This window comes from Lissotriton vulgaris, chromosome 1_1 (assembly GCF_964263255.1).
Source record: "Lissotriton vulgaris chromosome 1_1, aLisVul1.2, whole genome shotgun sequence".
In the NCBI taxonomy this organism is placed as follows: domain Eukaryota; kingdom Metazoa; phylum Chordata; class Amphibia; order Caudata; family Salamandridae; genus Lissotriton; species Lissotriton vulgaris.
This window is the reverse complement of record NC_141685.1, coordinates 1,047,538,004-1,047,552,298: the sequence shown is the minus strand read 5'-3', so window position 1 is coordinate 1,047,552,298 and position 14,295 is coordinate 1,047,538,004.

Genomic DNA, 14,295 nt, shown 5'->3' with positions numbered 1-14,295 from the left:
CCTCCTGTCTCTCAATCTCTACTAGCATACCTCACTCTCCATGCCATGCACTCAGCGCACACATACCAATCTGGAAAAAACATCCCGCAAACACCTATGGACTCTCTTCTATCCTCTCTTATTGGTGTAGTGGCACTGGACTGGGCTCAAGATTAGTCCGCGCACGATTCAGTGGTGTTTAGTATTATGCTACCACCTTCTTCACGCCTCTTTGTTTATTTAAGTTTAGGTACACACCAGGAGGGCAACAAAAACCAAACACCTGGAAAAACTTATTTTGTATCAATATTTCCTTATAAGATCTGGATCTGTACAACATTCAATAATATTGGAGAACAAACTTCAACATTATTCTACAAACCAACAAACTAACTGGACTATCACGTCACCACACAGTGCCCATAAAAATGTCATGCAAACACTATTGTATCACCCAATGCAGGTAACCAGAAAGTAAAAAAGTAACTATAGTTACCTAATGCCTATAAATATGACAGCAGCTACTTAATTGTTACTGATTAAGGAACCCTTAGAAAATCGTATAAGAAAACACCCACATGTGTTGAAGGAACAGAGAAAGAACATGCATGTAGTCGTAAAGATTGCACGCAAACCTGGGGCTTACTCTTTAAAAAGTTTCATCGAGTACTGAGGTGTCTCACTAAAATTTGCCGATAATCCGATTCTTCACCATTATGCAGACTGAAAAAATGGAAGGACAAAACACGAAAGGGGCCCATCAGACTCTTAATATACATTGTCATCCCGCAGTTCTAATATCATTTCGAGGAGAATAATCCTAGTCACCAAATTTGTAAATAGAGTTGCTAATGATCCAAGTCTACTGACCTCTTCAATCGGGAAAGTCTTCACATAGGGATCAGCTACGTTGTGGTCCAGGCAGAAGATGTCAACTCTCTAATAATTATTCTTGTGAGCTTCGAGAAGCTACAATTCAGCACCCAACAACTAGAATTTGCTCTCTTAGAAAAACAAATAGACCGCTTTATCTCAAGGAAAACTGCTAAAATCAGAATATCAGCTCATTAGTCAAATTACTTCATGTTCACAGAAGTATAAAAGTATACGGGATTCAATCCGCTCCACTGTGGATGCCCATATCTTAATATGCATTTCGTAAGCAAATCAGCATAGTTACTTCTCTTTTAAACACTTATGAACCTACATCTCAGTATAATCTGGTAAGTAAAACCAATACTCATATTCTCTACTCTACTGCCAAGTATATACGACACAGAGTGATGATGATTATGTTACTGCATGTTATCCTGGGGTCCCTTAAAATAGAATCCCATTCTGTCTACTCCAAATTCTATGTGACCCGTTGCAAGCTCTCCAGCACCTGGCAATGATTGACAACAAACAGATGCTTTCCCATTGCTTCTATAAGGGTGCTCTTTTCTTTAGATCTTTAAAAGAAAATGACCCCTCTTGCTCGCAGAGGGGTTCTTATTCTCTCATAAAATGAACTGCAGGATCCAGGTCTTAATTCCTTCCCCCTTACCTATTGTTAATATACTTGCAGACCGAAAATCAGACACAAAACCTTTCACAGCATTCCTTTAACACTTACTCGCCAAATATCCCCCCTACAACGTCTAGACTTATGAGCAAAAGATTAAACAGCAGTATTACGTGCAGCCAACTCATATCTGCTGACAGCTGAGATGCTTCTACCTCCTCTCGCATCCATGCGTACATTTGAAGTCTCATCCTGGTTGCAAATTACGTGGCTCATTATGAACATTTGACCTCCTGCGTCGGCTACGTCCAACTAGAATGCTGTCCTCACTCATCTCTGTGATCCGGTACCGGGCTGCCATATGAAGACTTTTGGGTCGAAAAGTATACCACCATATGATGCATGTTTTAAACATAAATAATCCTACATCAATGTATAAATGGATCCGTGGCCACTCACACCCTTATATCAACCGCTAGCGTTAAAAACTATAGATTCAGTAGCCTAAAAAACACCATGTCAGAATATCTACTACACCAGCCTCTCTCAATGGTTTTAATTACAACTCATGGATGATATGTCCCTACCTTAGCAGAAATACTGATTCTGTGTCCAGATCTGTACATCAAAACAAATTATTCTACGCTACACATCCAGCCAGAGAATTTCTTCATTGAGCCCCATTATATTTGTCTTTAGAGAAAAAATCCCAATAGTTTGTCTCCTTATGTAACTTGATCTCAAAGGACCCCAGTCTGTTTTTCACCTTTTCCATTATTATCCATCTCGGTTCATTTTCCTTATGGTTTGCTTCAATGCAGTCTTTTACCATGGGGGCTTGTGTTTTTTTTAGCCCGGAAAGCTGACTTATGTTTTACGTATCAAGTACGGAACTGTCTCCCTGTTTCTCCAACATATCCGGAGTTGCAGGGGCAGAGGATAAGATACACTACTTTACTGCCCCTACAGTTCATCTTGTCATTCAATGTAATGAAATATCGGTTATGTTCTCAGCAGATATGACTGACGATCAAGCATGACAGGTGCCACAGCGGTGATTGCCTTTCACAGGAGTAGTGCCTGGTATGGTACTTTGATGTGTTCTATCCCTCTGTTTCATGCGGTAATGTACTAACTTGTCCCTCAGATTTGCGTTTCTCCTATATGCAAACATTGGTCGGTCCAATCTTTGATTTTCCTCATTCACATTGAGTATATTCCAATGCTTATCGAAAATTATTTGTATCTTAAAATTAAGTTTGGAGTGGTTGCTAACACACACAATTTTGTGCTCATCTTCCCTTTTGTTCTGTTTCTCGAAGAGAGCGTCATGAACGTTTCTCTCTTGAAGGTTTGTCTAACAAGACTTTTTTGGTACCCTTGTTGGATCAGTCTCTTCTTCAGGTCTTCCCCATTCTGTACATAATCCTCCATTGTGCTGCAACTCCTATGAGTCTTCAAAACTTCTCCAACTGGGACAGAATCTTTCTTGCAGTTAGGATGATAACTCCCAAATTCTAGAAGGGTATTCTTGGAGGTAGGTTTCCTATAGAGTACCACTTCTATATGGTTTTGTGCTCCCATGATCCATATATCTAGGAATTCCACATTTTGTCTGCTCCTCTTAGAAAATCTGAGATTCTTGTTGCTAGTGGTCAACCACAGAATGAAGTCCCCCAGTTGTTCTTCCTCTCAAGATGAAATAAAAAAATTGCATCTGAGTCTCACCCAGTTTTTAACATTTTCAAAAAAGGGCAGGAGTTCATTGGAGATATGTTGGTCCTTGTACATACCCACGTAAATATTCGCTATACTGAGGGCACATAATGTCCCCATGCTAGTTCCTTTTCCTCGGTGGTAAATTTCATCATTGAATTTGAAGAAGTTATTGAACAAAACTATCTTCAATCGTTCCAGTAGATTCTCCACCAGACAACATCGGTGGATTTCACAACATGATGGAAAGAGTAGCTAAAAGGTTCCAACTTCCAGTGATGACCAAGCAGTCTGATTGCTTCCTTTACAACTTTAAAGAACCCATGAAGAAATCTGTCCAAGCCATTCCTGTTGTTGATTTTATCTGGAAGGAAGGCATTAAAATATGAAAAGTCCAGCTACAGTATTGGCAGTGCTGCCTAGACTGGACAAGAAATACAAGTCAGCAGATGATTCCTCGGCATGTTTAATTAGCCACCCTAAAATTGATTCAGTCATAACACAAGCAGCCCAGCATCACTTAAAGATTTCTTCTACTCCCATTTCAACGCCACCATATAGAGACAGCCGTAGATTAGGTAATATTGGAAAACACTTCTCCTTTATGGCAGCCACAACTATCGGAGCAGCAAATTATTTGGCTGTTCAAGGCCGCTACGACAGGCAGATGTGGTCGGACATCGCCACATACGTTGACCTCTTGCCAGAGGATGTGAAAGGCAAGCGAAGAAAATTTTACAAAAGGTAAAGAGAACCTCTGCAGAAATAATTGATTGTGCAATAGACATTTTGTCAACTGGCTGTAGATAACTGGCAGGTGCAGCTGACCGTATGAGGAAGGTATTGCTGAAGGCAATATCATTCAGACTAGAAATGCAGCGCAAAATTCTCAACATGCCATATGACTGGGAGGCACTATTCGGCAAGCATGTAGATGATGTTCTGCAAGCCATCACATCTGACACAGACACTGCCAGATCTTTTGGAACAAGGCAAATCCGAAAATGCTCCTTTCAAGGAGCAAGGGGAAGAGGGCTATACTCCTACAGAGGAGGTTATCAACCGCACAGGCAGCAATACCAGCCTTTTCAGAGCCAGTATCTATCTCCGTATCACCAGCAACAATATAGACGGCCACCAGCTGCGACATAGACAAAACAAGCATCCAGAGGGAAGCAACCTCCTCAGGGGAGAGACCCTGCCAGAAAGCAGTGACCATTCAACTGTGTCAGTTACTCCCCGCAATTTGCTGAGACAAATTGATGGGTTGAATCTCAAATTATTTGCCTCAATGGTCCCTCATAACTATAGACAAATGGGTGCTAGATTTTCTCACTCTTGGACACACATTGGAATTCACACAAGAAATCACCAAATACTCCCTACCCCCCCTCCACCCCCCAGGGGAGTACTTCCTCCTCATCCATGGTTGCTACTGCAAATAATTTCAAACATGCTCAACAAAGGGGCAAAAGAGGAGGTTCCGGTTACCCAGAGGGGAATCTGGTTCTGTGTTTGTTTCTTTTTGATAAAGAAAACGTCAGGAGACTGGCACCTCATCTCAGACATTCGGAAACTCAACTTACATTTAAGAAAAACAATCCTGTTGCATTGTACCCCTCAAGATATCCCTCATCTCCTCAGTCATGGAAATCACATGACAGCGCTAGATCTCCAAGATGCATACTTCCATATCCCAATTCACTTAAAGTATGAAATTCCTAGATACAAGGCAACCGGCACACACTACCAATTCAAAGTCCACCATTTGGGATTTAAATCAGCACCCCATGTCTCTACAAAATGCCTGGCTATAGTAGCAGTTAACTTGAGACAAAAAGGGGTAAAGGTATTCCCATACCTCCACGATTAGCAAATAAAAACAGCTAATTATCGTCAGGAAACCAAAGATAAACAATCTGTCTAACGCTCTTCAACAGCCTGGGCTTTATGGCCAACAAGCCAATATTCTCTCTCAAACTGTCAACAACGACCTTCTTGGGAACACTGTTCAAGACAAGGCATTCGCCTCACAAGAAAGGCAAATACGGATTCAGCAGTTAGCGTAAAAGTTACTCCAAAAAAAGTCTGTTTCAGTTTGCCTCTACAAACCACTCCTCTGAATGATATCCTCTTGTATTCCACTACTTCCAAATTGCCACCTTCACATGAGACCTGTGCAAAAGGAGTTAGACAGGCAATGGTTACAAATGTGAGGATTGTTCATCATTTAGATTAGTCAGACCATGTCCTTGTAATGGTTGATAAAGGGGCGCAAACTTATCCAAAGGGTTAACATGCCTACCTCAATTCTCCAAATTTGTAACCTCCACTGACGTGTCCCTGGAGCAATGGGCGCTCATCTTCAGGTTTAACAATCAGTGGAAAGGGATACCACCCCCAGAAGAAAATGCTAATAAACTTGCTGGAACATAGAGCCTTAGCACTGGCCCTACTCTCATTTCTTCCCAGAATAGCAAGGTAATCCGTGCTATTTCACATGGACAACTCCACCAGCATGTGTTATGTAAGCAAACAGGGAGGTACAAGGTCATCATCCCTATTGCAGCAAGCATAGGATTTTGGAAATGGGTTCTGCATCATCAAAGAGCACTCAAAGCAGAATATGTGCCAGGAACAACCAATGCCCTAGCAGACACATTGAGCATAAAGAACGAATGAGAGCACAACCAACAGATCCTGGCGAGATTTTCGAAGGTAAGGCTAACCAAACCTAGACCTGTTTGTGACCAGGGAGAATCGGAAATGCCAATTCTGCACAAGTTGGCACCCACAGGAGGGGTCGTGGGGGAATACATTTTTGAACAGATGGTCCGGGATTTTTGCGTACACTTTTACCTCAATCCTGTTGATTCTGAAGTTCCTCAAGAAATTGAAGCAGGAACCTTGTTGAGTAATCTTGATTGCTCTCAGGTTCCCCAGACAATTCTGGTACACAGAGCTCCTGCTACTTTCAAAAGAGAGCCACAATCCGTTTGGAGCCCATACCAACATTACTGATGATGAAACACGGCTAGGTACTTCATCCGACTCTGACATCATTACACTTGTAGGCCTGGCTCCTGAATTCAGTGAGTTTGCAACCTTGAATCTACCTGCAAATTGCAGCGAGATTCTCGCTAAGGCCAGAGTTGATGCTACCAATAAAACATACAATCTTAAATTGAAGCATTTCTGATTGTGCTATCAGGAGGCAAATGTTCATCCTATTTCCTCACCATTGGAGCAACTTCTTTCGTATCTACTACAGTTCACGGAGTCTGACTTACCTCACACTTCTGTTAAAGTACACCTGGCAGCGATGTCACGTTTCAGAAGGTCGGATAAATCCTCTTTGCTATGGGGTAGCCAGGGGATTAAGAAGTTTCTCAAGAGCTTTTCAGAGTGTTTCCTCCTGTAAATATACCTCCTCCTTCTTGACACCTTAGTATAGTGGTGGGACAACTAAGGACAGTCCAGTTTCAGCCCATTCACAAAGCAGATCTAAAATTCCTAATCTGAAAGAGACCCGTTAGTGATAGATTCCTTACCTTAGAATATCACCAGGCGTCAGACTGGATCTGGAAACTTTTACGTAGCAGTACCCTTGCGCGTCGGTAGGCGTCGTCTCCGGCTTCGCGTCCGTCGTGGGCGCCGTGATGACGTCGTCTGAGTACTTAGATGCCGCCTCAGCGTGCTGACGTCAGTTCTTTTTCCATGCCAGCCAGCGCAGATCTGGAAAAAGCAATAACCCTAGTCAATTTTTGACTAACTTTTTGGGATCATTTTTGATCAATTCTCGAAGTCTTGCGACTCCGATCACCACCTGGGCCTAACTTGTCTAGGCGTGGACCACGACAACAAGGCCTGCTCCGACTGCCGGGCCCTCTCTTCGAAAGCCAGGCGGGAGCAGTCCCGCAGGCGACTCGAACTCCGGCAGTCAGCCCCGCGCCGCGTGAGGTCCCGGTCCCACGGGAGGTCGAGGGATAGGTCACGGGGACGGAGCCACCACAGCTCCGGGAGTCGGCACCACTCCTCCGGGTCGAAGTCGTCGTCAGGTAAGAAGCACAAGAAGTCGAAGAGACGTCATTGCTCTTCTGACTCCCCCCGACGCTCGCGCGATGCGTCCGGGGGTTCGGGTGACACCGCCCACGCGGCTCCTTCGGAGTCGCGGGCGTCGCGACCCGCCCCACACCCTCCGGTCCCTGGACGCGACGCCGGAGGAGATAGAGCGCTTCCTCATCGCCATGAGGTCCATTTCTCCTCCGACGGGCTCCGCGGCGCATTCGGGCCCAGTGGACCCGTCTGGGGCCCCTAGCAGGTCAGGGGCTTCGGCCCCGACGGCGTCAGGTGCTTCGGCCCCGACGCCACCGGCGCCGTAGGGCCCCACGGTCCCGATACCGCCGGCGCGTTTGGCGCCGCAAGGTCAAGTGGTCCTGGCGCCGCCGGCGCCTTCGTGCCCGGTGTCGCGGGACCCCACTGGACCTCCTACGGGCTCTGGATCGTCACCGGTGGACCATATGACCAAGCAACGCCCCCCCCCCCCCATCCCCCCCCCCCCCCGGCGTCGGTCCGTCTGGTGTCACCCCTGGTGCCGTCCTCGGGCGGCGCCGGCCCCGATGCCTCCTTTGCTCCTGTTCCGGCGTCGGAACGGCGCCGCTGGGTGCCGCTTTGGACGCCGTATGGAGATTTTCACTTCTACGAACAGGCCTCATTGATTAACAACCCTGAGTATCAGGAGATGGGTGATGAGGAGGATTGGGAGGGGTCTGAGGACCCTCTGACCAAGGAGTGTCAGTCTCAGAAGGACTGGGCAGGAGACCTTGGGGAGGCCAGTGGCCTGGACACCTCTCCAGACACTGGTTTTGTCTCCCCTCCTACCGTGGCTTCGGAGGAGGGGGCAACATATAGTGTGGTGTTGACGAGGGCTGCCAAGGCCTTGGGCCTTGAGCTCCCCGTCGCGACTGTGAGGACTAACCTCCTCACTGAGGTCCTTAAACCACAGTCAAACTCGGCCGAGCCTCTGCTGCCTTTTAATGAGGCCTTGACGGACGTTCTTTTGGGCACTTGGTCCAGGCCCGCTACGGGTTCGCCTGTAAATAGGAGCGTGGCCAGACGCCACCGCCTGGCCCCAGGCGACCCATGTTTCCTGTCCACCCACCCCACCCCCGAGAGTCTGGTCATCCAGGCCTCCAATTCCCAGACCGCATTCCCGTCCGCTCCGCCGGACAGGGAATCCAAGAGGTATGAGAATTATTGAAAGAAAATGTTCTCCTCCCTTAGTTTGGGACTGCGGTCTTCCAACACCGCATGCCTCTTGGGCCGCTACACCCACTCTCTGTGGGAGACGGTTGCGGAAGTGCTGCCAGAGTGTCCGTTGGAGGTACGGGCCAAACTCGGCCAAGCCCATGTGGAGGGCCAAGATGCAGCCAAGTATTCTATCCGGTGTGGGCTGGATACCACCGACTCGCTAGGCAGAGCGATGGCAACGACGGTGGTGGTAAGACGTTACCCCTGGTTGAGGTCCGCCAACTTTTCGGCAGATGTCCAAAACACTCTGATGGACATGCCGTTCGATGGCCGTCGCCTTTTTGGCGACAAGGCAGACCATGCGCTTGAGCGCTTTAAGGACTCCAGGGCTACGGCCAAGTCCTTGGGCCTCTCGGCCCCGCGGCCCCGCGCCAGCAAATGGGTGCCTTTCGCTCCTTTCGTGGCCAAGGAAGGGGCGCCCCCACACGTGCTGCCAGCCACTCGCCGCAGACTAACATCCAGCGCGGTGGCGGCCGTGGAGGCGGTCTGGGACAACGGCGAGGCCAGTCCACACCTTCCCCCGCAGCATCCGCCTCTAAACCCTCCCAGTCCGTGCTTCTCGGCCCATGTGACGCCAGTGGGGGGCATGGTTCGCCATCACCACTCACTGGCGCACTCTCACTTCGGACAGGTGGGTGCTGCAGATCGTCCGGAGAGGCTACTCCCTCCCCTTCGAGACGACCCCTCAAGCCATGCCACCGCAACACCACCGCGTATCGGGGGATCACTTGCGGCTTCTGCAGGAGAAAGTTTCGGCCCTCTTAGCCAAGGGGGCCATCGAGCGCGTTCCTGGGACAGAAGTAGGACGTGGTTGCTACTCCCACTACTTTCTGGTACCCAAGAAGGGCAAAGGGGGCCTACGCCCTAACTTGGATCTACGGAACGTCAACGGCTTCCTCCGGAAGGAGAAGTTCAAGATGCTGACTATGGCTCCGGTCTTAGCTGCCCTGGACCCAGGAGACTGGATGGTAGCGTTGGACTTGCAGGACGCTTATTTCCATATCCCCGTCCTGTCGGCCCACCGGCGTTACCTGCGGTTCACGGTAGGCCTCGAGCACTTTTAGTTTACCGTGCTTCCCTTCGGCCTTACCAGCGCCCCACGGCTGTTCACGAAGGTGATGGCGGTGGTCGCAGCTCATCTGCGCCGGTTAGGGGTCTCAGTCTTCCCCTACCTAGACGACTGGTTGTTGAAGGCGGGCTCGCCCCAGACAGTCGTCCACCACCTCCAGACGACGGCAGACCCCTTGCACCAGCTGGGGTTCTCCATCAATGTGCCGAAGTCACACCTGTGCCCCTCTCAGAAGCTCCTTTTCATCGGAGCGGTTCTCAACTCGGCGCAGTTTCGAGTTTACCCACCCGAGCAGCGGGTTCGGGATATACATGCTCTGCTTCCTATCTTCCAGCCTTTATCCCGGGTTTCGGTCAGGTTGACGCTGCGGCTTCTGGGGCCGATGGCTTCCTGCATCCTTCTGGTGCATCACGCCCGGTGGCGGATGCGGGCTCTGCAGTGGGACCTGAAGTTTCAGTGGGCCCAGCATCAGGGCAACCTGTCCGACCATGTCCTGATCTCGGAGGGCACTGCGAGACAGCTGCAGTGGTGGCTCAGGGACCGCGATTGGGTCAGCGGCAGATCCCTCTCCCTTCCCCAACCGGAGCACGTAGTTGTGACGGACGCGCCCCTCCAGGGCTGGGGAGGCCACATTGGAGAGGCGGAGTTCAGAGGCCTCTGGTCTCCGGCGGAGTCCCGGCTCCATGGAGCTGCGGGCGATTCGTCTAGCACTAGTTGTGTTGCGGACGAGGCCCTCTTTCCTACCCAAGGTAGTCACGGCCTTCCACATTGGGCAATCTATCACCTTGCCTACCTTCTTTCTGCCTCCGCAACCCCCGAGAGAGGGAGAGAGGCTCCACCGTCTGGACCCAAAACGTGCACTCTCGTTCTATTTGGACCGCACACGCCAGTTCCAGGTGGATGACCAACTCTTTGTTGGTTACGTGGGCGCTAAGAAGGGGAAAGCGGTGCACAAGCAGACCATCTCGCGGTGGATCATCCTGTGTATCCAGGCGTGTTACTCTTTGGCAAAGAAGGAACCCCCTGCTGGGCTGAGGGCTCAGCAGGGGGCTCATTCCACTCGAGCCACAGCGACTACAACTGCCTTGGGCCGAGGTGTGCCCTTGCAGGACATTTGCCAGGCAGCTACGTGAGTCTCGCTGCACACGTTTGCAAGACATTGCCTGGACAGTCAAGTCCGGAGGGATGGCTTCTTTGGCCGTTCCGTCCTCCAGGACTTTCTGGTGTGATTATTGGTTCGCAGACCCACCACCACGGGATTGGTATTGCTGGGGTATCTATTCTAAGGTAAGGAATCTATCACTAACGTGTCTCTTTCAGATGCACAAGTTACTACTTGTGTAACGATATATCTGTAAGAGACATTAGTTAGTGATAGATTCCTTACCGACCCACCCATCTTCCCCGTTCTGCGAACCGATATCTAGGGTTAAGGTCATCCCCTTTTAGGGCCCTAGTTTCATGGCACCAGTGTTGGTTTTTGGCATAGCTCTGCGTTTCTGGCGCGGAAAAGCTGTGTCTAAGATCTGACGTCAGCACGCGGAGGCGGCGTCTAAGTACTCCGACGACGTCATCACGACGCCGATGACTGACGCGGAGCCGCAGACGATGCCTACCGACGCGCAAGGGTACTGCTAAGCAAAAGTTTCCGGATCCAGTCTGACGCCTGGGGATATTCTAAGGTAAGGAATCTATCACTAACTAATGTCTCTTACAGATATATCGTTACACAAGTAGTAACTTGTGCACTTGGTAAACAGTTCTCTTTCTAGCGCTCACAAAAGCAAGAAGGATCAGTGATTTTCAGGTGTTCACAATTAAAGAACCATTCATGAAATTCAAACAAGGCAGTGTGGTGCTAAGCTTCAATCTGAAGTTCATACTAAAGGTTCCTTAGGATTTCCATCTGAATGAGCCAATAGTATTGAGAACATTCTTTGCTAATCCCCAAACTATGGCAGAAATATCTTTACATGTACTGAATGTTAAACAGTTTGGGAAAGCGGATCAGCTGTTCATCACTTATTGAAACCTTTGTAAGGGCTTCCCACTTTCCAAACAAAGTAAAGCCAGGTGGATCGCAGCGGCTATCCGATTCTGTCACAAACAAGCCGGGAAACAATTTAAGAGAGAAGTCAAAGTTCATTCTACCTGGGCTGTCTCTACTACCACAGCTTTCTTTGTTGTTGTGCCTATTCAAAAAATGTCAATTGGTGACATGGAGCAGCATACACACCTTCATACAGCATTACTGTCTGGATTCCTCTGAAATGAGTGATGCGGCTGTGCGACAAGCACTGTTGCGCCATCTATTTAAATAAGGTGAGCCTTATATAACTTTATGTTCTAAGGCATGTGTGTTGTAGATACACATGATTTGCATACTCCTGCCATCTAGTGTTGGGTTTGGATGTCTGCATGTTGTTTTTCTTCGAAGAAGTCTTTTCCAGTCACGAGGGATTGTGACTCCTCCTTTCAGTGATAGCGTGCATGGGCCTCGACTCCATTGTTAGATTGTTTTCTTTCCACCATCGGTTTCGGATGTGGTTTGCGGCGCTTCAAAACTGTTCTTCGGGATCCCCTCGGTGCGTACCCCACTGTACCCTAGTCTGTAATGTTTTGTACTTGTCTCACCATTCTCCGCGTGTAGATCAAATAGGAAAACTGTCTTCGGTACAGAAGACATAATTGGCGATCTTCGGGACTTGCCGAGTCGGTCGACTCAGTCCGTTTCTTTGTATCCAGTCTTCTGCCGCTGGAATGGCCTGCGTTTCAATTCTGTCCCCTGTGCCACTCCAAGTATCTCCGCGAACCGACCTGCATAGAGTCTGCAGCTTGTCTGTCACCAGAGCACAAGGAAGAAGACTGCAACACTTGTCAATCGTTCAGATCGAAAAAGACTTTGCAGGACCATCGGTTTCGATGAAGGGCCATGCAGTGGCAGAATACTTAACACACCCCGTAGTAGATACCGAGCAGTAGGAAATGGAAGCATCGGTAGCGGAAGAGGAGAAGAGATCTTCTCTATCCAAGAATCGGACTCTGATTTGGAAAATGAGTTGGAGTCTGATGAAGTTCTGGCACAACAAGGTCCCATGAGTAATAAAGCCCCTTTGCCTCCCAAACTTCCTTCCTCCAAACATAAGTCTTCCGGGCAACCACTGCCTGTTGGCTATGTTCAGCACACAGAGACTGCTTCCAACGCCCTGCCCTCGGCTTGGCACTGAAAAAGACAATCAAGCCTTCCGGCTCGGGCCCAAGCCAAGACGATACCCCTTATGTCCTGAAACATTCTGGACCGAAAGAGAAAAAGACCAATCCTGCTCTGCACTGAAAATGTCGGCACCGAAACAAAAAGACGCTCCCTTTAAATCACTGGAACCAATTTTGGAAACAAAGAAAAGCTAGATCCAAAACAAAACAAGATTCATATAAATCCTGATACTAGACACACAACAGTTAACCAGTAATGCCTTCAAAAAGAACAGCAGCACTGAACACCAAATCCCTCTGAAAAAAGGTCAAGGCTACCAGCCCTATTAACATTCCTCAAACTCCTCCACCTTCACCCCAATTCCCATTACACAATCTATAAATCCTCTACACATTACACCATAAGGTTCTCCTAACACAAACCCAGTTTTTGTTAGGGGGTCAGTTGCCATTCGATTCTTTGGTGGTCACTAATGCCTGTAAGAGAGCAAACTCCCAAACATCAGGAGCTTACTTGGATGAAATGGAAAAATGATTGCAACATCTCCCATAAAACGAGCAGACAGGAAATAGTACAGGAAGGTAAAACTATTTCTAATTCATCCATCAGGTGTGCATTAGATGTTGCAGATACTGCAGCTAGAGGAATCAATACTAGCATTTTGCTAATGAGACATGCATGGCTCAGATTTTCTGGTTTCAAACCAGAAGTTCAGCAAACCGTTCTTAATGCACCGTTTGATAAGGAACACCTTTTTGGACCTCAAATAGACCAATCCCTTGAAATGATGAAAAAGGATACTAAAGTGGTAAAGTCTGAGAGCACTTCAATCTCCTTCTAACAGAGGTTTTTTTTGTTGCACCTTTTACAGCGAAGGTTCCAAAGCAAATACCACAGATGCAGCCACATCTTCATACAGACACAAACACAATCCTCCCCCTCTAGAGGATTCTACAAGGGTGGTTATAGAGGAAACCATTTTAAGGGAAGTGGTAGAGGAACACCAACCCGCACCTCTCAGTCCATTAACAAGCAGTGACTTGCTAGTACTCCCACTCCCTCCCCCCGACCATTCATCACCTGTCAGAGGAAGATTACAACAATTTCCTCACATTTGGCAGTCCATAACAACAGATAAATGTTTTTTTAGATATTATTCAACATGGTTGTTACCTGGAGCTTACCAGCAATCCTCCCAATATTCCACCTCGCATTCTCAAACTCTTGCCACAATGCCAACAGCTCCTCAAACAAGAGGTACAAGCTCTTCTAACAAAAAGAGCTATAGAACCAGTTCCATTACAGCATCAAGGATCAGGAGTTTACTCACTTTAACCCCTAATCCCCAACACGCATTTACAATGCAATGGTCTCGGCATTGTTAAAGTTAGAGCTATTGGAATTGCTCATGACATTATTTTTATTTATGCTTTGGTTTTTAAAACATATAAATAAATGGCATTGTTATTTACAACGCTAATAGTTTAATCGCTCGCAAATGCG